This window comes from Mustela putorius, unplaced genomic scaffold, assembly GCF_011764305.1.
Source record: "Mustela putorius furo isolate JIRA1106 unplaced genomic scaffold, ASM1176430v1.1 tig00000577_pilon_pilon_pilon, whole genome shotgun sequence".
NCBI classification, from domain to species: Eukaryota; Metazoa; Chordata; class Mammalia; order Carnivora; family Mustelidae; genus Mustela; species Mustela putorius.
Window position 1 is genome coordinate 5,780,706 of NW_025421421.1, and position 25,207 is coordinate 5,805,912.

Sequence of the window (25,207 nt, forward strand, 5' to 3'; positions counted from 1 at the left end):
CAATGTCAGTATCTTCATGTTTATTTCCTCCCACCCCTCCCACCTCTTTTCAGCTGCCAAATAACCCAGAGAAGACGCTTCTCCTCTCCCACCAGGAGGAAACAACTCTGACTACCAACATTCTAGAAGCTGGGTGGGAGACAAAGATCAAGAAGTTTCTAAACTCAGTGGTAGACTTCCATGAAACCTCACAGTTTCACGTTCACAGTCCCTCACTTTAACTCTGCCCCATCTTTCCAAGTCCAAAGACCTTTTATTTTAACCTGGTAGATAAGAAACATCTAGTCTTCTGCCAGTACAGAGAAGGAGCCATTGCAATGGTCTAGAGGGCCAACTTGCCCCAACTCACAAGGGCCAACTACTCACTTTTCAGACATCATGCTGGTTGTTGAACAAGTCATTATTAAAAATTAAATTATGTAAACATACAATAGTTATATTAAAACAAAGATAACTCCAAAAAATTCTTAACATCCTGTTAGTCCACCATCACCCATGCTCTAAAGGTTACTTACATACTTCTTTTGTATGGGAAGAACACTATAAAGAACACTATAAAGTGTCATACATCTCTTCTCTGTGTTCCACGATGTCATATTGACAACTTTAAATTGGCCATGGCGGGAGTATTTACACCATGGAAATTGGCAAATGCTATAAATTATACTGGGTTTTTTGTTTGTTTGCTTAAATGTTCTTAAACATTTGGCAGCATTCCAGTGGACAGATGCCTCATCTCCCAAAGTCAGGTGGAGATTCTGGCAGTCCTCCTACTCCCTAAACATATTTCAACCAATTCATCTTTTTAGCTTGACATTTGCCAGGGATCCAGAGGTTACCAGTGTTCCTAGTCCTCACATCTGAAAGTAAACAACGAAAATCCCATGGTTTCTCAGTTTTTCCCATTTTCACTCTTCTTTCATCTACTGAATCTGAAGTCTCTCTTCCACCCCTTCTCAGCATCCAAAATATTCTCGCTGGGATCTCCTCTCCTGTACTCTGCCTTTATGGAACTGAGCATTTGAAAACACTCTCACTGTTGTTTTAATGAAGTTTTAGAAAAGGGTGGAAATCCATGACTCTGTTCGATCTTTCATCTTTCACCAGAAATCATGTAATATACTAAAGTGATGGGATTTCAACTCCCAAAAGCAGATTACAAAGTCCTGTAATCAGAGAACAAGTTATCCGGAGTCTGTCCTTAGATACAGCATTGGGAGGTGACTGGGGGGTTTAAACAAGAGAAATTCATTTCTCACAGTCTTATAGGGTGGGAAGTCCAATATCAAGCTGCCATAGTTTTGGTTTCTGAGGAGACTTCTTCCTGACTTGTAGATGGCCACCTTCTCTCTGTGTCCTCCCACAGCAGAGAGATGCAGAGAGAAAGAGCTCTCTGGTGCGTCTTCCACAAGGACATTAATTCTATCATATCCGGGACCCATATTCATCATTGCATAACCTTCACACCATCTTATGGACCCTGTCTCCAAATACATGCATGTGAGGGGGTTAGGGCTGTGGGGTAGGGCTTCAACACATGTCTCAGGGGAGGATACAAAGACTCAGTCCATAAAAGGAGGGTAGTTTTGCACCTTTCCTGCTGCCTAGGATGTGGATCAGGCTACAAAATGTGGCCAGCAGCTACTCCCTTGGCCAAAACCTCTTTGCCTCCCTATTGGATCAAAACCACTTTGTGTCTGAAGCCACAGAAAAAAGGAGACTAAAAGCACTCAAAATCATCCTTTGGACCCAATTCCAGAAGCTTACAGAAGGAACACCCAGGATTGGACTACTCTCTAGAGGGTTTGTTTTCCTTCGGCAATATTTTAACAACACCCTAGACAACTCTCAGTTAATGCCACCCTCTCCCCATGCATGGCTTTCTCCCACAGTCTGGGTAACATGCATTGGCCACTTTTGCTTGTGATCACTTTGTTCCCATTCCCAAGGTGCAAAGGGTTTTTTTGGTACTAGCATAGTATGGTCCCTTTAAGGAATGTACTCTGTTGGATAGGAACACATGCAGTAAGGAAGGAATACCCTTCCTTACTGACAGTCACAGCTGTAACAAGTTGCAGAAATCCCGAAACCCCATCTCCCAACAAGATGTCTGCTCTTCAGTCAATGCCACATGATTGGACAAACTGTAGGATTTGCAATGGAAAATGCAGGGGATTTAGCAGTGAACAAAACAGGAAATTTCACAGAACTCACATTTGAGGACCTGAGCACAGTTTCCTAAGTCACTACCATAACCGCAGCATAAGACATTCAACAAGTTTTCCAGAATATTCCCTCTCCAATTAAAAGTTTACAGTCCATTTCAACACTAGACTAGACATTTTCTATTCTCACCTTCCTAATGCCTCTCTATTCTCTCTCATTGAATCAAACATGATCAGTAATTAAAAAAAAATTTTTCCTAAAGTCTTAAGTTTTCTTTATCAAAGGGCTCATGATAAGTCCAACACAATGAATGGAATTATATTCACAGCAGGAGGTTTCATCATAGAATTTTAGTACACTGGAAACAAAGAGAACACTTTACCAGATTCCAGAGAGACTATATTCCAATGATGGTCTCTTTGTAAGTGATTCCTACCACAGTGGCTGGCACCAAAAAAAAAAAAAAAAAAAAAAAAAAAAGATTCTAACATAAATGAGATCCTCACGAACTTTATTCCACACAGTGCCGGGTCAAAAATACCTCAGTGTAGGTCTTCTGTCTCAACTATATTACTAATTCTGTCTCAACCATATTACTAACGTTACTAATATAATTCTCCTCAGGTTAAGTATTTGGAGCACTTTTTTCCCAGAGGACGAGGAGCATAAATTGTGATTAGACTCCCAAGGGAGTCCACAAATATCTTCTTAACATTTATATAACTAAAGCATCATGCAATGACTAGTAGAGGGAAAAATTACTACCATTGTTGCCAGGCTAGTCATTAAAATGGAAGACAGACATGTGTGTACACCCATGTATATTAATGTCTTCACGTGGAAGGCTGGTACATAAGGCAAAGCCCACTTAATATAACCACGTAAAACTATGTCAAATTATAATATGGGTGTTTTCTCTCATACCATCTAATGTGTTAAAAAAAAAAAAAGACTTCTCCCATTTTTCCCCATCCCTGACCCTCACCCCATCCATTCCCGACCTTCCTTAGGAGGAGGGGTACATATTGGTGTAATGCTCAAGCACGAGATGGGCCTCAGAGAAGGGCTCCCTTTGCTGGGGTTCCCAGAAGCTGACCCACGACAGTGAGTCCTGTGCAAGGAATGTACTACAGACTTGCTCCCTCAGGAAGGAAGGGAGCAATGTGCAATTTCGGGTGAGGCTGCAGAGTGCAGCGAGGGAATTTTGGAGGAAAAAAAAAATTCTCTTCTCAGGCCAAGGAATCAGGCTGTTAGGCTCCCACACGTGTCAGTCACCAGCAAGGTTTGCCCTAGGGGGACAGAATCTCCCAGGCCTTCCCACCTCTAGGCTAGCTTTTGAAAAGCAGCCAGCAGCCCAAGGGACATCCTCCAGAGAACGGCAGATAGGCCCCGGAAGCACAGGTCGATTTAAAGGGGTGAGGGGCACCCTGAGATTGTGAAAGGGAGTCCTGAGGATGAGGGTAGAGACAGCATGGTTTGCCACTTGTGAAGCTACCATAGGGGAAGCCTTGGCAATTTTCGAAAAACCGGGAATACTGTCTTGAAAGGTATGCCTATGGGGACGCTTTCCTCACCAAACCATCCCTGCTGGGGTTTGGCTTCAGCGATCTGCCACCCACTCCCCACTCTACACCCCACCCCCATTCTGGAGCTCAGCAACATGAGAAAGGTGAAGAAATGGTGAACAAAGGGACTATTCTAAAGAATTTAGACACAAATATCATCTAGTCCCTCCATCCCTACAAGGTCGGCATTATTGTCACACACATTTCACAGATGCGGACAGTGAGACTGAGAACTTAAGGGACTTGCTCGAAACACACAGCGAGGAAGCAGCCGAGGCTGGATTCGGGCACAGACAGGCTCCATGGTGTGTGCCTGACCACTGGGCAGTATGGCCTCTCTTACGCTTTGAGATCAGTCCCATGGGGATATTTGTCAAAGAAATTCATGTCCAAGAGACAAAGGGTAATTTGCCCACATTCCCATAGCCAGTCAAGGACATAGTGAGAACTTGACCTCGGGTCTGAGGATCCCGCAAAGCACACACCCTTGCCATGATATTTCTCATGAAAGGGAAGTTGGTTTTTCCCCAGCCAACCTGGGGTGTAGGGGATCAGAGGAGCTAGCTCACTCTTCATCTCTCCGGACTCTGATGAGGACCCAAGAGAGGACTAAAGCATTGAAACTTAAGAGAGAAAAAGCCCCCGCGAAGAAGAGAGTGTCCTCTGTCCCTCCCTGCCTGTGAACCTTCCAGAAAGAGTAGCGCACAACTCCACCTGAGCTCTGTGTCCACCAGGAGAGCGTGTGGATCAAAAGTCCCTGGGTGATGGTGACAAGCCGCCCTCAGGGAGGGTGGCCACGGCAGCGTGTGGGACAAGAAAGAGCCCTCAGAACAAAGAGGAGGCAGCACAGAACGGAGATCAAAGGGGTGAGCAGAAGGAAGTGAGGCCGACGCTCCGTCTGCCAGAGAGCCACCAACTCTGACACCACAGCCCTATCGAGCAGGTAAAAGGCTCACGTTCCAGGATGCAAGGTGTCCTCCAACAGGGATCCCGGGCCCAGGCAACTCAGAACTGGGGGGGGGGGGGTGCGGGGTTGGCTAGCACGGTGGGGACTCATGACAGGATGTCGGTCAGCAAGAATGACACCAGACACCAGACCGCCCGACATGGAGCCAAAGCTGACGATCTAGCTCGGTTGAGAACTGACAACAGGAGACCTGCTACAGGCACCAGCAGCACGGTTGTGGGACTGGGAGGAGATCGAGGGGGTGGGGCAGAATCCCGAAAAGGCTGGAGCACAGATGACATTCCAGACAGATGAACTTTCTTGTGGGGACCGTCCCCTTCATTGTAGGGTGTTTGGAAGCATCCCTGGCATCTGCCCCCTCCCCGAGCTGTGGCCAGTGAAGGGCCTCCAGGCATCGCCAAACTTTGCACTGGGGCACAAAGTCACCTCCACTTAAGTACCACTGGGTTAGTGGAATGATAGAGACCTAGCACCTGCCATGAGCTCTCAATGCGCAGATGCTGTTCTAAGGGCTCCCTACATACACAGTCGTGTGCTTGTCCTAATGCAGACATCAGATGGACACTAGGACTACCGCGGCTGTACAGATAAGGCTGGGGGGCAGGGCTGAAGGCAGACAGACGGTTAGCACCTTGCCTCAAGTAACACAGCATGTAATTGGTAGATCTGATATTCCAAATGCAAGGTCTGCCTCTCCATAAGCTTAACCAGGACACTGCACTTGTCCCCCCACCCCTCACCTTAAAGGGGAGAAATCCAAGGCACAGAGAGGGAAAGAATGCAATCAGGGACAAAAATCCAAGTTTGAACTCAGGTTTCTCTGATTCCACAGCCCAGGCACTGAAACACCACACCATAGTGACTCCAGTTCCTGGGACTGGCGGGGGTGGGGTTGGAGGGGGTGGCGTTCGGTAGGAATGTTAACCCGGCGACTCCCCTAAAAAGCACTGCCTAGAGTATCTAAGGACAAGCTGTCTCCAGCTCATGAACAAATGCAAACCAAGGGTTAATTTCTTCAGCGTCAGGATTGAAAAGCATTTTGCTTCCCTTTCAAAGAAGCACCTATTACAGTTATTGAATAGAACGCCTATTTCCAGTTCCTAGAGAATAACACCACACACCTATCCTTTATAGAAGATGGTAACATAAATCCAGGCACACACACATCACAAACGCAAGCTCCACATTTACAAACATCACATTTCTACCCCTGACAAAAGGGGCAAAAGCAGTAACCCCAAAGTTTCCTAGAACCTTTTAGTCTGCCAACAGCCCTTAATTTCTTTTTCTCTGAATCAGTTGCTGTCAACAAAAGGAAAACTCCAGTGTCTACGTTCAATGTGAACTTCTCTACTCTGCTTCAAATCCTAGATTGACAAAATTCTGATATGTGCAAATCTTGTCAGGAGGATGCAAACATCTGGGAAGTGCTCAGGTGATGGCCAGGTAATTTGCTGTGACTCAGGGTATGGATCCTTGGGTAGCACACTGCTCTAGTCCAGGAATTTGTCTGAAATCACCCAAGCCACAAGTGCTGGTTGGCCCCTATCAGAGAATTCCCTCGAAATGGTGCTGAAATTGCCATTTACTACAAGGTTTCCTTCAGTAACTAAAGCAGAAGTACAGTTGGGGTTATTCATTTTAAATGAAATTGTTTATTTACTCTTGAAGGCAACTAAGGAAACAGAGAATTATAAAGCACTCTGGCTGCGCCCAAGGAAAGAGAGTCCTCCTGCTTGAACCGGGAGAAAGGTGCATGACCAGCACTTAGGTGTTTGATTACACACAGAGAGTCAAACCATTTGATTAGAACATTTTAGAAGCTGATACGGGATACTATTCAAAACCTGCCTTTACCTCTACAAACACTGTGATTTCCCAGAACAATTTAGAAACATCTGGAAACCTAGCAGTCAACACAGGCAATGAGAGAGCACAGAAATAGGTCTGAGGAGCTCTGGGTCTACGCTCTGCCCCTTACCAGGGACGTTACCCTGGATCCTAGACTTTCTGCCCCTCTTTGTCACTACGCGTATGCTAACCCAGCCTCATGGCCTTTAGCTTAACCATTCTAAGGGTCCCATGCTCTACAGCAAAAGGGGAGCAGGTCAACCTGACCTCGGTTTAAGTTCGGATCCTGTTTGTATACAGCTCTGTGATTCTGGTCAAGTTATTTAAACTCTCTGGGCTTCTGTTAAAAAAAAAAAAAAAGAATTTATTTATTTGACAGACAGAGATCACAAGTAGGCAGAGAGGCAGGCAGAGAAAGGGGAGAAGCAGACTCCCCGCTGAGCAGAGAACAAGATGTAGGACTCGATCCCAGAACCCCGGGATCATGACCCACTGAGCCACCCAGGCACCCCACTCTCTGGGCTGTCAAGTGCCCACAGTGTTCACTGTGGACTAATACAGCTTTTGAAGATAAAAATAAATCAGAAATGTAAACCTTGATTCCCTTTATAGGCAATACTGGCACATAAATCCTTATGTATAAATTCAAAATCTAGAACTTTAAAAACCAAAGTCTTACAGGTTGTGGGAAGCTCACTTTGTCACAAAGCCCAACCTAAATTAACCATGACAAAGTCCATAGCTTCTATTTTCTCTATTTGGGTAAATACTCATATGTTCTGTGGACGAAATGTAGGTATGCTCATTTTTGGAGTGCTGTCCTACATCTCCTAAGGGTGTTACAGAATTCATTCCATGTGTACCTTTCAGACTATGCTCCAAAAATCGAGGGGGGGTACCTAAATTCCAGAGCACAATGGGACCTAATTGTATCAGGTAAAAATTACAAACCCATATTATGTTAGAGATTTTAACTGTTTAGCAATCCTGTGAGAAGGTCCCTGGAGGGTATATCTCCATGTAGAAGAAAACAGGAAGTTTCTTCTTTCAATTTTTAGAAAATTCTATTATCCATCCGATAAATACATGCAAATCAGAACATAGAGAATGCTGGTATGTTCCATTTTACTTTCTAATTGCTAATACTCAGCTTTGTACTCTGTCCCAGTCGTTAGGCTCATCTCTCATCAGGCAAAGAACACTAGAAGCTGAGCGGTAGGAGAACACGGAGGGGAAAGGCATGGAAAGTAGCAATAATGCTACCTGAGCACTGTTCGAGGCCCAGGTGCTCTGCGAGTCTCCCTACTTGAGATGCAAGCCCTGCCCCTCAGAAGCGTGCAATCTAGGTCAGGACAGACAGACACTGAGATCCCCAGCTTCTCAAAGGTTCCCGTCACTGCACCTTTGCCACCCACCTACATTAGTGCATATTTGCGTGCTCACCAAAAGAAATCCGAAGAGGATTTTCGCTTTGATGAGAAAAGGCAAAAAGTGAACAACGTGTTCAACATTTGTTTTGCAAGGAGCCCTTGAGACAGGCAGCGCGCACCCCAGGCAGCGAAAGCGGCCCCCCAAGCTCCTTCCCTCGAGCTTTGAACCCCGTCTGTGAGCACGTGTGCTTTATCTCGACTGATGCTGTGCATCCATTAGCAAGATGTGTCCTAAGGCATCAGGAAAGTCTACCAGAGATTATTTTTTGTGTCTGGGAACGCTCAGGTTTTTTCCTAAGGAAATAAGGATGCTAAAAGAGTCAGAAAACACAAATACCATATGATTTCATTTACATTTAGAATCTAAAAAAAAAAAAAAAAAAACCCTCCCCCCCAAAAAACACAAATTACAAAAACAACAACAAATAGCAGAAACAGACTTATAAATGTGATAACAAACCAGCGGTTGTCAGAGGGGAGGAAGATGGGGGATGGGTGAAACAGGTGATGGAAATTAGGAGGTATAAACTCCCAACTATTAAATAAATAAGACACAGAGATGGAAAACACAGCTTAGGGAATGTAGTCAATAATATTTAACAATGTAAAAGAATTCCATATACATTAATGATGATTATGCCCTTGCTTTCTAACCCTTAGCTTATGCAAAGTCTCATAGGAATCCTCTAATTTTGGATTGTGGGAGAAACCCGTGCAACTGCTGGCTTACCACACCCCTCTCATGTGCCAGGCACAGACCTGGGCTCCAGTCAATATCAGTGAGCTTACACAGAGCCCTCTGGAAAGACAAAAAATGGGAAACAAGTAATTTTAGACAAATTAAAACAAATTAAAAACAAAGTGCTGCGAAGAAAGCACAATGAGGTTGTGGCCTTGAGGGTGTGTGGGGGTGAAAGTGACCACGGTCTGTTCCCACAAGGTGTCTTTATGATGCAGTGGACACAGAGTCCTAAATTCCCATCTTGTTATTCCAGCGCTTCTTTGGGCGCATCAGAACCACCCAGAGGGATCCTTAAAATACAGACTGCTGGGACCTCATTCATGGTTTCCATTTCTATGAGTTGTGGTCAGACTTACGCACCTGCCTTTCTGACAAGTTCCTGAGTAACGAGGCTGCCTCCCCGTCCAGGGAGCCACTGTGATCTCTATATCTGCTGTGTTCTTCCTGCCATTCAGGATTCTGCAACTCAACAAAACTCAGACAAGTAGCAGCAACCTGCTCAATGAATGACAGGGTGTATCTGAAAATCCTGCGGCCTCGCATGCATTTTTATGCAACTGCTCTAAATCTTTCGCATCTGAGTGCGTGCCACGGGTACTGCTAACATTCTGAATTCCCACCTGCCTTGGAATGTGTATTGACCAAAACCAGTCCCACACACAAACCTCACCACCTTCGCTGGAGCTTATTGGCATTAAAAACAAACAAACAAACAAAAAAGCAAACAAACAAAAAACCCTCAATTTGGCCACTGGCATTGAAGACCTCCAACCACATGTGTAGGTGAAGCTCGAATCTGCAGCTTCCTGCAAACACATGAAACAGTTTATCGTCTCTGAAATCCCTTTTGTCAATCCCCCAGTGAATCCTCAAAGTAAGATTATTCTTTATTCTCTCAAACTGAAACTTCATTCCTGGTGCGTGCGCAATAAGAAAGCAAGCTAACAGTGCCACCTCATTTCACTGCTGAATAAGCAACAGATCTGGCAAACTCCCCACTTGGCTGGGAATCCAGAAGCCTTTGCACCAGGCAGGGCTGCCTGGCATCAGAGCAAAGGCTTCTGGGGAGCGCAGCCAGCCACGTTGTAAGCCAGGGTCTTCGGTGAGATGAGCTAGAGTCCACCGGGCACACACCTCAGTGTCCCCCTGCGGCGGGGGGACAGGGTCCCCCACCCTGGGGGCCATCCATCCCTGTTCATCAGTTTTCAGCTTCAGAGCATAAGAAACCCTTCGAATCCTTCCTGCTCTAAGGGGTCCATCCTTAAGAGTTTCCACGGAAACCCTCCACCCTCTACTCTTCTCCTGAGACCACCACCCTCAGGCATGTCTAGAGAACTGAAATTTCTCTCTTCTGCCCAAATCCTGTGAGGCGTATTTTCTCTTCTACCTCTCTTCTGTACTCTGGTGTTTTCTTTTATTTCATAATTTACATACTCCTCTGTCTGCATCTCTCCCATGTCAAAACGGCTGCCTGATCTATCCTACTGCATCCACCTCACGCGTGGGGGCTTCTCTTTAACTCCTTCGTGCTTTCTTCTTTGCTGGCAGGAGGTGCACGGGAAGCCCAGACGGCAAGTGGGAGGGTGGCTTCAAGAATATGGGTTTGTGCTAAAGAAAACGGGAAATCGAAGCGGATAGGCTTGTGAGCTGGGAAGGTGTAGACAGGTACAAGCCATATGGTCGGCTTAGCATGGTACCGCTCAATAAATAACTTCCCTTACAGTAGCCAAATGCAGGGACGTTGGACCAGGCAGCGCTGTGTGGTCTTGGGCAAAGTACGCAACTTCTCTGAGTCAGTTTCACTTTTACTTCCTCTAACATGGAGCAAAGGTACTCTACCTTTCAGAACTATTCTGAAGATCTTTTAAAATGCACCTTAATCCCGCCAGCAGAATGCTCCAGCCCAGGAAGTATCCCAGAAGTCGCAACCTGCTACTACTGCTGTTAGTTTTAACCAGTTCGTTAAGTTCTAGATCTAGACACAAAGTTAAACTCTTCAGTTTCTGTGTTAATCCAAGCACAACAGCCAAAAAATAGTCCACTTGAATTTGTCTTACACAAGTGAGATTCAATGTTGAATGTCAAGGACAAACAGTGTAGGTCAATTACAATCTTAACACTCCAAACTTCCTGCTAAACCATAAACTGATGTCACATGGTCTTTCGAACGAATTGGTATCATTGGCAAAATAAGAGGCTTGTTTGTATGAAAGGGACGTAAACCGTGAATCTATAAAGAGAAAAAGTGGATCCATGAATGCCTGGGGTGGGGGGTGGGGAAGAGACTGACCACAAGTGAGCCCCAGGTAATTAGGGGGAGTAAGAGTAATGTTCCAGATCCGGATTGTGCCCATAGCTGTACAACTCCATAAATTTACTAAACATCACTGCACCGTACATGTACAGTGGGCTAATTTTATGGTATGTAAATTATCCCTCAATAGGGCTGTTAAAAATAATCTATCTTTTTGGTACCACACAACACATTTCAAAATAAACAAGTATTTCTATTTTTATTGTAAAGCTTTTCCATTATCAGCTCATCACCATGACCGTCAAGAACGTGTCTGAGACCATGACTGCATTCCTCCACAGGCTAATAGGGCTTGTTATCACTGCTCTCACTCACAATCACATTGTTTTTGGAAAGACATTTTGAGATGTACTATCAAAGTCATTAGCAAAAAGCATTTATAGGCTAAGATTATATTCTGCCTCTGATGGCTTCTTAGCCTGGACAGCAAATATTCAAGTTGGAAATGAATGGTTTTCAAATAGAAATCCATCATCAGTGCCTAAGTTCTCTGCAAACGTTTCAGGAAACAGAAAAGGCACTTTGCTCTAAATACTTCTGATGGGCTGAAATCAAATCATGAAAGCAGTGGGTCTTTAAAAATGCACAGGGCTCCCCAGTTGGAGCGCTGCGATGGCCGGCGTAGTCTTCTGTGTTAAAGTGAAATGCTAAGAACAATATTACTATGATTTCCCATAAATGCATCTGCAAAGAATGACCTCCAAATACACATCCTGTCTTTAGAGCACAGACAGTTTTTAGGACAACCATTTTCACTATGATTTCCTAACATAATTTAAATGCATAGCACTCAGTTCCAACTTGACCAATCCATCCTTGACTTCTCTGTAGGCCTGTAGCTGCTCATTGAATAAGAGAAACTATATTATCATGGAACTCCCAGTGAGCCCACACAGAAGCCATGCAGGGCACACGCTGTCACTCTGTCTCCCTCTGAGTCACACTTAGCAAAGCCAGGCTCGGTTGCTTCGGGCTCTACTTGAGGACCTTGGCATTACCGAAACGCTTTCCACCTCACATTCTTTGGTCTGGCTGGAGACGTGTATGAGCCCTTTAATAATGGAACCTGGTTTCATGAGCTCAACAAATAGGACAATGTTTTCTGCTATGTGTGGAGCCCGTACTACATGTGGGGGGGCGCTGTGCTGAGGGCCTCACAAATGTGACCTCTAGTCGTGGCAGGTGTTACAATCCTCATTTATAACAACGTCATATACCTAGTAAGGGTAAAGCAGCAAGCACGTCAAGGCTAAGACCCTCACCCAACATCCCTACTATATTCCAAACCTAACTGCTTGCATTGCCTGGAAGTGCACTGCTGGACCCCAGGACTCTGGATGTTCAAGGCAATCCCACGAGAGCTTGGATACTGCTGAGAGTGGAAAGAAGGGCGAATCGAGGCTGATAGCCTGCTGTATTCACAGGGCCGTCACATAGAGCTGTTGGATTTGGGTAGTATCGCTTCTCCTCTTTGGTCCTTAATTATTTTTTCTGTAAAATGAAGACAATCACTCCTTCTTTATTCAATCAGCTCTTAGAAGGCATCAGCGAGAACGCGTGTGCATTCATCTTTCTTGCCAATGAAACTGAGTGGTCATCACAACTCACTCTTCCTAGATACAAGACACACGGCTGTATGGGCACACAGGCCTTCCAGGAACTTATCCTCAGACAGAATTTATTCAGAATGTATCACATAATTTATTCACAGGAGCCTAGGATCAGATGAGATGGAAAAAGTTTTCTTCCAGGATTAGGGGTTCTCAGGGTCCTCCCTGACGTGCTGAGGGACAGGATGCCGAATAAAACCAGCCTTTAAGATTTCTGCTCCATTTGGGCTATTGTTGAGACACAAACTTACTGAAATGGTATTTTATCATGAGCTTGATGGGCTCCACCATCTCCTAATTGGGATTTGGGGATAGTCAAAATTAGCAAGCTATGCTCATAAGTGTGCCAGGATTTTGTTAGTGAGCATCCTAGCTATGTGTGTGAATGGAATTATGAATCTGAAGAGACACTCCTGTGACTCTTTCCATGAATTCTAGGCTTGCATTTCTCAGCAACCAAGCCATTTACTTTTCAAGGTTAACCAATTAATGAGGTCTTATGCTGCAGAACTTAAGATGAGACATTTATTTCAGTTGGAAGACAAGTAAGCTTCCTTGCAAACGCAATTAAGAATCACAGATTATTCAAACTAAACTTTTCAAGACTATCATCCCAGGGGCGCCTGGATAGCTCAGTCAAAGGAGCACCCAACTCCTGACCATCAGCTCAGGTCTTGGTCTCAGGATTGTGAGCGCAAGCCCCACGCTGGGCTCAACTAGAGAATCCCAGTCTTTTAGGTGAAAACTAAAATGCTTAAAACTTAATAGTTGAGGCTTCTGAAGGCTAGGAAGGCAAAGAGGCTTCACCGCGTCCTTTCTCTGACAAAGAATTATCAAACACCTGCTCTGTGCCAGGTCTGTCCAGGGCTCCAGGGATACAATGCAGAGCAAAAGAGACACTGGTTTTGTTTTCTGTGGGGAGCAGAGGTCAACCAAATAATGACCCATGCTCGGAAATTCAAACTCCGATGGTTATGAAGAACAAAACTACAAATCAGACACGGAGACCTGGACCCCTGACTCCAGCAGGTATGCTGGGCCCATTCCATGCTGGAAGAGTGTCTGAGAAAAGCAATGTCTTCTTAAGCAACTATTCTAAAACCACAGATTTTCAGGTGTTAAATAATTCAGGGGCGAGAGAGTCATCTAGTATAGCCCTACACCACAGGGGTTACTCCAGTAATATTTTGATAAGCCACTAAACAAATAACCAAACAACTGAAATTCAATCTGCAGAATATCTTATTCTTATTCCAGGAAAGAGAATCAGAAAGTACTTGATAAACTTCCTACTTCTACTCAATTAAATTAAGATGCTAATCTCGAGGTGGGGGAGGGGATAAAGAAATGAACCATTGATAAATTGTGGGAACATTTCTCTAAATGAAAATTTGATTCAATAAGGGCAAACAAAGGCCACTGGAATTTTTTCTTTACCAAAAAGATCCAAAATATACAAGTACAGAATGGGGAAAACTTTCCATATATGATAGAACAAAAGAAACCCCACAAAACAAAACCCCAAAAACCTTAACCTTAACCACAAGTAGTTGTACTTAGCAACAATTTGAATACAGCAGAAACACAGCTTTATCATGAGAAGAACCTTCCATGACACTCGGGTTTGCTGGTCCCTAAAAGAGACTGGTCTATGGGTAGATGGCATATGGAAAATGCACATATATAAAAAAATTACTGAGGAGTTCAATAAAAGGAACAAAACTGTGAAAGGGAATGGGAAACAGAGCTTGTGCTAAACACTGAGCAGTCGGGACAACTGGCGACACCACAGAGTGCATGCAGAATGAGCGTGGTCTCTGGGGTCACGCAGATGTGCATCTGAGTGCTGTGGCCCAATATCTTATTTGGGCCAAGGTGTTGAACTTCTTTGTGCCTCATTTTCCGCATCTGAAAAAATGGGATGCTAACACTACCAGCTTTACAAAATCCCCGTGAGAGAGGAAATCAGAGAGCAGAGGGAGCACACACTAAGACAAATAACATTCACTACCTACAATTTATGAAGGATTTCCATGAAGAGGAGAGAAATGGTTCTCCATGCCCAGAAATAAATAAATAAATAAATAAATAAAGGAAGGAAGGAAGAAGATGAAGGAGTCAAAAATGTGAGCCCAGTTTGAAGAACAAAGTTTTCCCCGTTATGGTGATAAAGCAACGTAATGAATCACAAACAGCAGCTAGAAATACAGAAATGGGAGTCACAAAGCAGGGAGCAGAAAGAACGTGTCATAGATGATTCGCAAACCCATGAGCAAGGGCTCACCTAGATATTTTTTAATAACCTCTAAGTTCATCTGGCAGAGAACGCCAGTCTTGCCAACACAAATAAATGCATCCTTGGGTTACTTTCCATTTATCACCCTGACAGTAACACTTAGGAATCCAGAAGGTGGAGGCCTGCTCCGTGCTGATCGATGAGGTGGAGGGTGCAGACAGCAGTGGTGGGGAAAGATTAGAGAAGCCACAGGAGAGAAAGGGTCACCTGAGAAAGGTAGCCTACTCGGGGTTGACCAACATTTTGTTTTATACTTTATTATGAAAGTTCTAGAGATGCATTCCCCTTGATTCACCTCTCTGTACATCTTGAGGGGGTATCTTCCCCAAAATACTTCAATACTGGTTCTCTTCTAATCTCTCAAGGTTACCTCTGGATTGCTTAAAATAATCATGATTATATGACAGATGGAATTAGACCTTTTGACGGAAATAGGGTACTCTTCAGATACCAGAATTTTCTGAAGTAACTCCTTATAATTAATTATTAAACATGTCAGCAAATTCTCAAACACACATAGATGATGTGTCCAAGTGCCTAAACCCTCCATTTCTGGAGGTTTTTCCTCTAGTTATTATTTCAAAAGGCAGAGACCATACTATGTTAGCAGTTGCCTACCCCAAAAAAACTACAACATGTTTTGTTTTGTTTTTTTTTAGTCCAGACATTTCCCACCAAAACCCAAAGAGAAGGGGAGAGGAACAGGTTAATGTCTTTAGCAATGCAATGAGAAAAAAACCAAGGCTGGATGACTTCATCAAGCATGTGAAGAGGTAGCAAGAAGTTAGTAAAAGAGGTTCCGTTCACAGTGGGCTTGTTATGTTAGTTGTCATTCCTTTTCATGAGGATCATTTCAAAGGAATAGCCATTTAATTGTGGGCCATCCAGCACGTCCCAAGTCAGGAATGGCGTAGTCCTTATCTCCTCTTGTCCCCACAAGAGAAGGGAGGTCTCCAGACTAAGGAATGTTAAAACATCTAGAAGGCCGAGTCAGACAGATAATTTTTCATGTCCTCTTTCCCTTTCATGAAGAACTACCAAAAGTCTAGAGTGAAATTTTGAAGAAAAAGAAAAATGACTATTTCCTGATAGAGGCTACCACTACTTTTTTTTTTTTTTTAAAGATTTAATTTATTTATTTGACAGGCAGAGATCACAAGTAGGCAGAGAGGCAGGCAGAGAGAGAGGGAAGCAGGCTTCCTGCGGAGCAGAGAGCCCGATGCGGGGCTCGATCCCAGGCCCCTGAGACCATGACCCGAGCCGAAGGCAGCAGCCCAAACCACTGAGCCACCCAGGCGCCCCAAGGCTACCACTACTTTAAAAAAAACAAACAAACAAAAAAACCCTTTTCAGATCTCTAACAGAAACACTGTTTATACAAGTGTATGACAGACTTGTGTATTACATTTTTACAAAGTTGAGTATTAAGTGAATAGCCAGAAACTTGGAGCAATTCTTTCATTTTGTACTATACCACATGCTATGGAAAAGGAAAAAAAAAAAAAAAAAAAAGATGTTCCTCTAACAACTCAGAACTGAAAATGTTGTCTTAAATGCAACGCCTTTACTCAAAACCAAGAGGGATTCGCTGAATGGATCTTCCAGTCAGGAAACTACTTTCACTCATCTGAGTTTCTGTGGGCCTGTTCTTTGAAGTTTTGCTATCCTCAGACATCTCCTAAATAAGGGGGTAAACATTTAGCTCCGGTGAAACCCGCGATGCCCAGAGACGATCATGCTTGCTGAGGCAGGCCGCAGGCGCCCTGGGGATTCCCACACTTTCTCTCCTTGTTTCTCCCCTCCCACTGACATAACGAGTCACCACTACCGACCGAGCAAAATGTACCTGTCACATTCAGATGTTGAATATTCCTCTGTAAAGGAGCTGGTGACATCCTGTCAGACCGGTACAAGTCTAATAGAGGGCCATCTTTCCTGCCTCGCCGTAATATAAAACGTGCTACTCGGTCACCCGTGATTCAGGCAAAGTGCGTCTCAGGAAGACGGGGTGTGAGGTTGCTCCAGTGTGGACAGCGCGATCGGCAGCCACCTGCAGGCACGGGAGGGTGGTCAAGCCACCCTCCAACCCAGAGGGGCAACGTTCAGAATCCCACTTTTCTTCCGTGTCGTGACAAGCCCTCCTTCTTTCCTCTCAGTCCAGACTTAGAAGCACAAAGCTGTAATTTATTGATAGAGTCTGGCCATTAAGATGATATACAGTAGGTCCAGAAAGGAGATGTTTCTCCCCTCATGTTATCTCATTATTCCTTGGCCCCAATCCCGTGAAAGCCTGATATTACCTTAATACAATGGCTTCAGAAAACAGCAAAATTATTTTGCTCAACTCAGGTGTATTTGTCATCACTGACAATGAATACAATTAACCAAATTAAACTCACTGGCTGACATTATAATTGGTTCGTGTTCAAAGAAATACAGTGCATTCCTAAAGAGCAGGTATCTTCTAGAAGTGAGAACATAAAACTAGATAGTAGAAGGTCACCAGCATTAGGAGACCAACTTCTGACACATGTTAATAATTTAAGCTATTTACCTTCTGCTTTGCACGGTCTAAGTCACTACACCTCTATGCAGAAGTCAATGAAATGGCATCAGTCTCAAAGCAATTTTGGTGAAGTTTAATTAGCACTTATGATCTTTAGCGAGGCAAAGGTTTTTAGTACTAACTCACTCTATTTTTGACACTGGTGGAATTCATGTACATTAATACTAAGTCATCACTGATTTTTTTTTTCTATACTACTCATCCTTTCCTCTATTCTCAGAAAAGAACTCTAACCCAGGTATCTTACTAGGCTCCCCCCCCCCCCAGGAACTTGTGCCCACCATTCTCCTTCAAACTGCCAATCCCAATAAGGGAACCCATGCTTTTGTGTGAGTTTCGCTATTGTTACTAATTACTTCTCATCTCCCCATTTAGGTCCAGTAACCAAACGCATGGCACGAAGCTGGATGCGTAATGGAAGTGTTTACTTTCCTTATGCTTAACTTCCCTGTGCAGTTCATGCCCCCAGTCCTGTGGGCAGCTCTATCATATCAGGCCCGCGCTTACATGCTGTCAGCTTAATACATTTTCGTATTTTAGAAGGAGGCGCGAAAGGGACAAAAAAGCGTCTCGCTAACTCCCATTCAAAGATTATTTCTACCAAAAAGTGTCTGCAATTATGTTAGCTACTTTCTTCACTTATACAAAGTGCTATATTGGCTGATCCTCATCTGAGAAGACAATTAAATTGCATAAGTACGTAGGCCCCTATCAGAGATGTTTAGGAACATCTTGAGAGTTTTTAACCACAATATAAAGGGAGAGAAGGCACGAAGAGATCCCAAGATGGGCAATCAGGCCGTAGTGGGCTGTGAGCTTGAGGCGCAGGAATTCCCGTCCCCACCAGGAGCGCTTGTTGAGGGACACATGGTGGGTACCCACTTGGACCTCTCCTCTGTCAGCCGTGCCCAGGTCTGCTCACGCAAACCAAACATTCTGGAAAGGGGACTGAGAGCTTAGTGTTCACTCTGCTTTCCCTGAAGCCTCTTTGGAAAGTACTCCTCAGCCCGAGCACAGGCTGTTTGCCTTAAAAGGATAAAATATCTGTAGGAAAAAAAACCATAGCTGGCTGCAGAGACACCACATACCAGAAGGAGAGGCGCTGCAAGCCCAGGGCTCCTCCTCCAGCGGGCTCAGCATCGGCTCACCTTCTCAAACTCAACGCCTCACGGAAGTATCTGGGACCCAAGGAAACACTCTTACTGCTTAATTAGGCAGCGGCCCCCTGGGAGTGGAAAACACATGATGGCTGATCCTAACGACTGGCATATTTGAACACTGGCCAGGACTCGTGCTTGGCAGGAAAGAGGAAACACACTTACCTTTCGAATGCAGCTGCTGCCACTTTTGTGTGCCCAGGTCCCAGTAGGTAACCCCAGAGAGAACCCTCGGACTGACAGACCAACAGGTGCAGCCGCTACAGGAACCGGGGGCAGATGGGAGCCAGGCAGCATGACTCTATGGCAAGCAGGGCGTCTGTGTGGGTCCAAGTGGACGGGGGAAAGCGCTTTCCCGAAGAATGAGAATTCAGATCACCTGGAACCACCAAGCTTGAAAGGACCATGGGAGAGGTGCTCAACACTGGTTTCGTCTTCGAATCATCTCTGAGCTAAAGGAATACATCCATTCCTCATACCCACCCCTGAGCAATTACATCAGAATCTCTAGACACAAGGAGACCCATCTCCCTAGGAAAGATAACTTTTTTAAGCTCCCTAGGTGATGCTAACATGCAGCCTAACCCTAGCCAACGAGCTAGGTCAAGTAATGAACACTTGCGTGGGTGGATAAACCATAAATTGGTGGGGGTGGGGAATCTACTGCTTTTGTAAGCCCCTAGTACTTACAGCATTCCACAAACAGAAATGCGGGAAGTGGGAAGTTTCTCCGGGTCCTTCACACTGGAGCTATCTGGGGAAATCTTTAAAAATTCTGACGGGGGTGTGTACTCCCAAGCATTATCACTTTCATTGGCTTGGGGTAAAACCCAGGCATTGGATTTTTTCAAGTTCCCCAAATGATTCTAATGTGCGCTCTGGGAAGCACTGTCCTCTTATTTCTCTGCTTCTCCCCAAGTACTTCTGCCTCCTACCTAATTCCTGGTGGACAGACACTCCCCTGAGAACAGCCTCTATGCTATCCAGTGAGTCTGGGCACCACTGCCTAAACCTCACAGCCCTTCAGGAAGCAGAAAAGCCGAGTGGCTTTAGGAAATCAGCTCTGGAGTTGGAATTTAGGCTTGGCCTTTTACAAAGTATGTGATCTTGGGCAAGTCATGTCTTAGCTTCTCTGAGCTCCATGACCTGTCTCAGTGCATTGAAATGGGGGTAATTTGGAGTCTCCCTCGGAGGGCTGTTTGAGTATCAAAGAGACAATCTACGGAAAACGCAGGGAGCAGTGCCTGACACAGAATACGTGTTCCATAAATGGTAGCCATTGTGATGGAGACAGGCAGTGCCCTTCCAACCTAGCTTTTTTCAGAAACCGTGATGCACTAACTTACTCTCTTCATCCTTTTTGTCTGCACTACGACCGGCACAAACACCCCCAAACGCTTCTAGCTATCAGACTCGGGAATGTTTCAAAGGGACAGTACAAGGCATTCAAAACAAGCAATGGCCCAAAGGGAAACATCTGGAAGGTTCTCTGCCAAAAGCCCAGGATGGCTCCGGCTCCCGGAGAAGTCCAGTCCCTGATGTCCTCCGGTCCAGGCGTCTCCTCCCTACGGCTGTCTTTCTCTACGAAGTGCTGACACACCTGTCAATTCCGTTCCAGTCACTGCCTATTTACTCGCCCACAAAACCCATCACTCCTTCGCAGCATCTCCACGACTCTGGCTCAGCTCTCACGACGCTCCTCTTGCCTCGCCCTACCCTATCCATCTTGCCTGGCCTTTGAGCCTTTCCCGGAATGCTCATTTTGTGCACCCCACCCTCACCCACCCCTCTCTGCGTCCCCCCATACTCTCCTGCTGTGTCCCTGGTAATAACCGTGAGCGTAAAACCCAGGCCGATGCAAGGCCCTTTTGAGAGGGCGCAAGGAGCCCCACCTCTTGTTAAACACCTGTTTCCCTGCAGCCCCGTCTTTGTGCCGTTGTTCCCACGGGCAGGACCGGTTTTGGACGGCGCACAGTCCTCCGCCCTCACTCACAGTGACACTCAAGGAGTTCACACAGGCTGGGCCTGTTTAACTTTGCGGAGAGTGACTGTGAAGGAGACGCGGAGGAGCACAGGGAGAGCCGGTGTCAGGAGGCTGGGTGCCAGGAGGCTGGGTACGAGTACGTGGAGGGGGCTATCAGGGGAGGGGTGGCAAGTCTTGCCAGCTCCGTCGCTCACATTAGGATTCCAAATGCCACAGATGTGGTTGCATAATTAGCTGGGGAGCGTACTGGGAACTGCGGCTTCCCCCCACATGCTTATGGATCCCATAGTCTCCTGCTCTCTCGGAGCAGGGATGGTTCGAGACCGAAGGTCTGAGTGCCAGCAGCAGGCCCGGGCCCTGGATGGGCAGCAGCACCTACGGGCAGACGTGGCAGAAAGAGCAGCAGCCTAGTGTTCCAATCCGGTTTCTAGGATACCATGGAGACCCTCCACGGCTAAGCAGACAGGGCAAAAAAATGTGTCCATATGCCTTACAACCTGCAAACAGCAACAACAGAAGCATGGTGTGCCCAGCTCTTCAGAGAAATACTAAGTAGCGGTGCCTGGAAGTGTGGCCCAGGAGAGCAAGGAGGCTGGCCACAGGGACTCCCGTGTTGTAGGGCTTGTCTGCAGTTTCATTATAAACCCCGGGGCAGGGGCACACACTTGTCCACGTTCCAAAATAGCCTAAGAGGGTCTTAGCAACCTGGTCTCAGAGGTTTTTCTAAAAGCTCCCAGGACCTCCGTTTTAATGTGCAGGCCGTCCTGTCAAATGAACGCTGCAACTTCAGCAGGAAAGTCCATTAGGACAGCGATCTGTTGGACTTGAACTCCTCCGCCAAAACAAGAGAGATGAATTTCAGAAGCCGACTTCAGGTTCAATTCTCATCTTCATCCCGGTGGCCTCAGTATGGAAGGAATCTGCCATGCGGGTCTGGGGCATGAAAGATTATTTTCGATGAGGAGTGTCCGAAGAGAGTGGGGAGAGGAAGTGGTTTCCTTTGGGAGAGGGGCCTACTGGAACGTCTGCTGCTGGGTTCCATGACCCGCCCTCACCCAGTGGGGCCGCTTACTGCTCTTCTCTGGGCAGTGCTGGTAGGAGGTGCGGGGCTGAAGGGACTCTGGGAGATGCGGAGCTTTGCTAATGGGGAACACCGGGTGCTCGCTGGCTGGACAGTGCACGCGTGCACGCTCGTGCTCCCGGAGTGTTGGAAATAGGGGCAGAAATGCCCTCTTGCCTACTTTGTAAAATGCAAAGCAAGGATCGCATTCTCTGTGGCCTAAACTTGCTTTTCCTCAACTCCCACTATGACATTCTGGTGCCGCCACTAGCTGCTGTCATGGTGCCATGTGTTTGTCGCCCAGAGGGTCCTGTCCATTCCCACCGCACCCCTCTCATCCCCTGAGCACCTGCCGAAGTCAGGCAGCCCCTCCTCCCCTCCACTAGACGTCCCCATGCCATGAAATTAGAGGGGCATGATTCTATTTTGCCATCTCTTAGGCATCTCCTCTGCGACTTAACTTACTCTCTGCTTTCTGGAATACTTACTTGTGTAGCATTAACGCCTCAATTCAGGACCTCCATCCCTCTCATCTCTAATCCCTCGGGATAGCTGGACATGAAAAGTATTCAGCTGAACTGTAGGGACCACTGGAATGTAATTGCTGCCTCTGAATAAATCTGTGTTTTAATGTCTACCATTCATGATTATACCAAAATTCTAGAATTCTCTCCACTTTTCTACAAAATTTAACATACAGCCTTTAGGAAGATACTATTTCTCTAGAGATGTACTAGTTAGTGTCCAGGTTTAAGAGATCATATTCGACCTTTTTATAATTAATGCCTCCCTAAAAATAAGAAAATCCATTTCTTTTCACTCCCAGCTCTTCCAAAGTATTTCACAACCCAAGAGTGAAACATTACAAAACATATCATTGTTGTCTGAAATTCAGCTGCCTCTGGGGTGAAAAGTACCAGCTGAATGAAAAGTCAGAGACACTGACAATTTTTTATAGGAATTTAAGTCTATACAGTCCCACTGAAATGATATGCAACCCTGGGACAGCAAAATGGAAAGGATTTGAGAATATTTACAACAGGTAAAGAATTTACAACATGCTATTTCTTTCCAGAGACTAAATGTTCTGACCTATTACAGAGTTTTCAGAAAAGAAATAGCATGAAATAAAATTACTTTATAAGTTCATAAGAACATTGGGGAGGGTATGTGCTATGGTGAGTGCTGTGAAATGTGTAAACCTGGTGATTCACAGACCTGTATCCCTGGGGCAAACAATGCATTAAATGTTAATTAATAATAATTTAAGAGAAAAAGTCCATAAGAACCATCCCATACATATAACCAACAGACTGATCTCATAAAATGAATATTTTTATGTATTTTTTTCATTTTTAGGGGTTATTTGCTCAATTTATTTCAAAACATATGGCCTAATAGTTTTACATTCTCAAGTAGTTATGTGGTAGTAATAGGATAGAGTACCAACTTCTACATCAGTTCTTGGCTTCACATTCCTAACAGAGGAAGGATTTAAGGGCTAGTTCTACACAGATGTGAAAGAAACAAACAAGAACACCCCAACACACACACACACACACACAAACACACATTCAGAAGGAGCTCCCCGGCTGAGAGACAGCATTGCCTCCCATTCCCAGCTTATAGGGAAAATTCCAAACCAAAAATGTTAAAATGATGTGAGTTAAGAATTTACATTTTACCCTATTTTTAAATGATCAAAAATCATTAAAGAAAAGTTTTTCAAAATTATAATCCTCAGAGGGCAATCTCAGTAAGCAAATTGCATTTATCAGATAACTGAACAGAAGCTTAGCTGGGCAGTTACCTATATCTAATGAAAAGAGAACAGAAAATTCACAGGAAAGTGAATTTGAAACCCATTTTAGGCTATTTAGGTGGTTTCCTTTGAACTCGAACTCACAATGATCTGTGAGTTTAATAGGACTATACATAAATTGCACTAAAAGCAAAATATAAAGACATAACCACTTGTTGCCAGTCCTCCTGAATAATCAGATTACTTAGAATGAAATAAATTTAAATTCAAGCGAGTCTTCTTTGATTTGGCAAGTTTTCCTAATTCTTTGGGGAGCTATCTTGCACAATCATTCAAATGACATAAGGTATAATCATTTTGCATACAATGTAACTTCTCTTTCAAGAAAGGTACACTCTACCACTTAAGCCAATTTTATTCTGGTTTTCTTTATGTAAGTGTGAAAAAAGAACAGATGTTTTTCCAAAATTATTTAAGCTTGGAAGACATTCTATCCTTTTCTTCAATATAATCCTTCAGAATCACCGAAACCATCATGGTGATACCTTAAGCAGCTGATTTCTTTAAAGCATGTTATTAAATAAATATCAGAACACACAGCATTGTTCCATAGATAAAATGTTTATTATAACAGAATGGTGTGAACTATTTGCCACGCTAATTTCATTTTCCACCATGGACTTGGGGAAAAAAAATCTAGTTGTTCTACATGTTGAGCACCAAGAGACTTCTAAAACTTACCCCATTTCTACGACTCATTCCCTACTTCCAACATTCCTTCAGATCTTTTCTGATATAATGTTTAACTGGAGTTATCAGCTGGCTCGATCATGCTTCATTATAAAACCTATTAAAAAGGTCTTTTTATAAAAGCAGAGTTTGCTCTGTTACTCCAAAGTCCTGCAGGTACTAAAATGAGATCCTATGCAATGCTTAAAAATGCAGAGAGCTGTCTTTGAGTTATTTTTTCATTATGCAAAACTTGGCCCAGGAGAGATGGCCATGTACCTCGTTAGCTAAAACAGGCAAGCATGTCGGGACTGCAAATTAATTTACTGGAAGAAGTTGAAGTAGATGCGAGTCATTCGTGTTCCTAAGGCAAATCTAAGCCTAACTGATTGGGGCAACTTACTGTCAGAATCTCCAAAATGTTTATCCTCATGGTTTCCTCCCCACACTCTGGGAGAATACAAACTCCCCTTTTTTTTTTTTTTTTTTTTTTTTTACAAACTCCCTCATAAGCTAAACCTGCAAGGGGAACAGCAGAAGGTCCATGGGAACCAACAAATGTAGGTATGACTCTTAAGTTTTCAAAAGTATCATCAGTACATGCTCAATAGCTCCCCAAAATCAATGGAGACAATCGGTATTTATCCTTTCTCCTTAATTTCTTGTATTTAGGAAGTGCAGGGTTCCAAGGGAGCTTGTGTTCTTATGTAACACGTGTCATCCAGCCAGTGTGATGTAGTTGGGAATAGAGCAGCAAAACCTTTCATTTTATCAATTATGTCATTACCTACTAATTCAAAATACCAGTCACTGGGGTGCTCTTCCTCATTCTATGTTAATCTCATGTCTCTGTCACTTTACTCTCCCTGAGGTCTCTGCGTTGAGAGGTGTATAACAAGTTGGATTCGATTTTCCTACCCAAGTTATGAAGCCCACTGACATCAGAACATAGTTCTCTAAACGCAAGAAGGATACAAGATTGGTTCCATCAGGAGCCAGGAGTAAGGC

General features: G+C 44.6%; 1 protein-coding gene across 2 annotated transcripts in view; it reads right to left on the reverse strand.

The window, feature by feature from the left end:
• Positions 1 to 25,207, reverse strand: part of PRKG1 (protein kinase cGMP-dependent 1) — a 1,258,123-nt gene that overhangs the window by 1,144,887 nt on the left and 88,029 nt on the right. The gene's annotated exons all lie outside the window — the stretch shown is intronic.